This window comes from Lissotriton vulgaris, chromosome 11 (genome assembly GCF_964263255.1).
Source record: "Lissotriton vulgaris chromosome 11, aLisVul1.2, whole genome shotgun sequence".
Lineage (NCBI taxonomy): Eukaryota > Metazoa > Chordata > Amphibia > Caudata > Salamandridae > Lissotriton > Lissotriton vulgaris.
This window is the reverse complement of record NC_141699.1, coordinates 571,931,566-571,934,941: the sequence shown is the minus strand read 5'-3', so window position 1 is coordinate 571,934,941 and position 3,376 is coordinate 571,931,566.

Here is a 3,376-nt window from a genome sequence, read left to right as displayed (position 1 = left end):
AAATAAAACTGGCCTTCTGCCTTTGTCCTAACTTTTCATAATACACATAAAAGGCCTACAGTATTGAAATAATTTTTACTGATAGAGCCAATCTGGCTGATAGCATTTATCATTAGTTTGTCATCATTATCAGCTTAGCCCCACTCTGTTAAGCATAAGCTTTCCCCAAAGGCATTTCTCTAGCATAAGGTAAAAACATTACAAACGTAAACCAAATTACAGTTGACCACAACATACTACCCTTTCTAAGACGCGGCAAGCAAGATTATCACAGTGACGATCCACCCCAGACTATGTCAGACGGAATGACCAACACCCAAAAACTTTGCCTTTTATAATAATCAGTAGATTCCATGTAATAAAAAACCTACCTACAGGTTTAAACACAATGTAGTAAAAATTCACATGAATGCTTTTTGCGTTAATGTATGCATTTCACAATATATATATATCAGGCCAAATGCCTTTGTCATAACTTTCCATAATAAATGTATCAGGCCTAAACCTTGATCACTGGCTTTTCTCCACAACCAACGCAGTATACCTTTCCACAGGGTAAAGATTGCACCACAAGCAGTCTTTTTTCATCAAAAGCACACAGGGCCTTATTTATGAAGGACTTGCGTCAGTTTTGCGCCGCTGGTGCGTCACTTTTTGTGACGCACCAGCGGTGTAAAAAATGCACCTCGTTGCGCCATATTTAAAAAGTGGCGCATCTAGGTAGATGCGTCACTTTTTAAACCCCTGCGCCACATTATACCTGCGTCAGGTATAATGTATGCAGAGGGGGCGTTCCCCCGCAAAAAGACTCGTAATAGTGACGCAGTGAAATCTATGAGATTTCACTGCGTCACTTTTAGGACGCTGCTGCGTCAAAATCTTGCGCCTGCCTCACAGCAGGCGTAAGACTGATGCAAGCCTTTTCACATGGGGCTTTCCCCATGTGAAAGGACGCATTGCTGGAGTTGCGTCACTTTTGTGACACACTCCAGCAATGCGTCACTTTTGCGCATACAGATACGTCAGAAATACTGACGTATCTGTAACTCCTTGCGACATGATGCGTCATACATTAAATATGACGCATCAGGAATGTCGTAAGGAGTGCGCAGTGAAAAGTGACGCATCGCTGTTTTCCCGCAGCGATGCGTCACTTTTCATAAATGAGGCCCACAGCTTCTGCCCAGCCAAATGCCATCGTCAAGAAAATCTACATGTGGGTGGAACCAAAGTCCACCTCTCAGTAGTGCTTCTAAAAGCTTTTCTTTCTGTGATCAAATAGGGAACAGCGTCAACTGTAATGTAAGTCAGTCCTAGAAAGTACAAATTAATATTTTGATGGCTGTTTTCCCTCAAGAGGGTTTTTGTAACAAGACCTTCATCTGAGGTGAAAACAGACAAAAAAGTTCACAGTTCTGCAGCTTTGGGAAGTGAGAAAAAGCATAGCCTTTGTCCAGGTCCATCAACTCAATATAAACAACATCCACTTATTTTAGGTAGCCAACCAGGCTAATAACACATATTTTAAGTCAGCTCCAACTATTGAATCATAATTATGCATCTTTATTAGATGCAGAAGCAGCAAATAACTAGTAGGTAGTGGGCAGGGCCACAGAGTACCCAAACCGTTCCCTGGCAGGTGCTAGCTTTTCTTCCTCCCCCTCGTCGCCACACTCAGTGGTACAGCAAAGGTGCCATGGGCCCTAATGCAAATAAGAAAAATGTCCCTCGGTCCTTGTTTTAGCAGAAAAAGGGAGCCATAATTGCCATGCAGTGGGAACCTCACACCCCTGGCTTCCAGGGCCTCTGTACCTATTGCACTATTTATACCCATGTCCAAAGCCAATGATCCCTTGTGGCTGAGGGAAGTCCCTGCAGCTTCATGCAGAAAAAGGGAGGGGTTTCAGCTGTTCCCTGTGGAAACCTTAATTTGTTTCTGCAACAGATGGTAAAAGGAAAGGCCTCTTTTTGGCTAATCGCCAGAGGTTTGGGATTGATGATGTTGGTTTTTCAAATCTGAAAGTGCACTAAGGCCTGCTAAACAGACCTCAGTGTGGGTTCTCTGACTCTTAAAGGTATATGTTTGATTGGCTTACACCCAATTGCCATAAGTTACCTTGCCTATTAGTCCCTAGTATATGGTATAAGGGGTACCCAGGGCCTGTAAGTTAAAGTGGCCTCCAGACACTTCAAAACGTAGGTTACCACCATGAGTGGAATCAAGTAAAATGTGTCTCCCAGCCTAGCGCTGCAGCCTGAAAGAGCAGCTTTAAGTTGTTAAGTTGACTGTGCCATTCAAACCAATGATAAAGTCCAAGGCTCTCTTTTCAATATATATAATCACCCTTAAGGTTGACCTATCGAGTCCTATGGCAGGGTTCTGTATGTTAAAAGGTGTGATAAGTATTTTTATATGTCCTATCAGTAAATATCCCAAATTGTCATTTTTACTGTGGAAATTCTAGTAGCCCCATTGGCAAGCACAGGTTTACACACTGACCATGCTGTTCTAACTTCGGAATGGGACAACTAAAGGTGGTACTTAAAGGTAACAAAATAATCATCACATTAAACCCGACTTGATGCCCAAGTGAAATCTAATGTAACGTTTGAGTACATGAAACTTTTAGAAAGTTGCCACTTTGTTGCCCAGGTTTTCCAGTGGCCATTTGCAGATGCTGGCCATAAGACAGACATATGCCCTCCTGGAGAGAACTGTGAATGACTCCTAGAAGCAGGAACAATGGTAAACATCCATTACAATGCAGGCATTGCAACTCAATGCCTTTACAAAGCGATCAAGACAATGCAGGATCCATTACAGCACATGCCATTACAACACATATCCCTCACTGACCAGCACCTTCCCTGAGGTAAGCACCCAGCAGTGTTATTTATTTATTTATTTTAAAGTTTTATAAAGCGCAAATCAGACCCTTGCGGGTATCAGCGCGCTTTACAGGGTAGGTGACATTATTACATATATACAAAGAAAATAGCATAGGGTTCAGTGCTGGTCCTTGATGTTAGAACCTACTATCATAGATAGATACATGGGTATTAGATGAACAAAAATACCATTCAGTGCATAACAAGCACAAATATAGTTACAGTATACAGGAGAACAGACTGGACAATATACAATAAAAGATCTGTGAAGAAGAAATGTTATGTAGCAATAAAGTCATAATCCATGCTCAAGTAAATTTAGCCATGCGGAGCGATTTCAATTCTTTTTTGAAAGATGCCGTATAAGGATTAGGTCTGGTTTCTGGGGGTAGCGCATTCCATATTCTGAACGCAATCCCTGAAAAGGTTCGGGTATATGTTTTCTTCTTGTTGAATTTTCGCGGTTTCAGTAGAAGGGTTTTAGCAC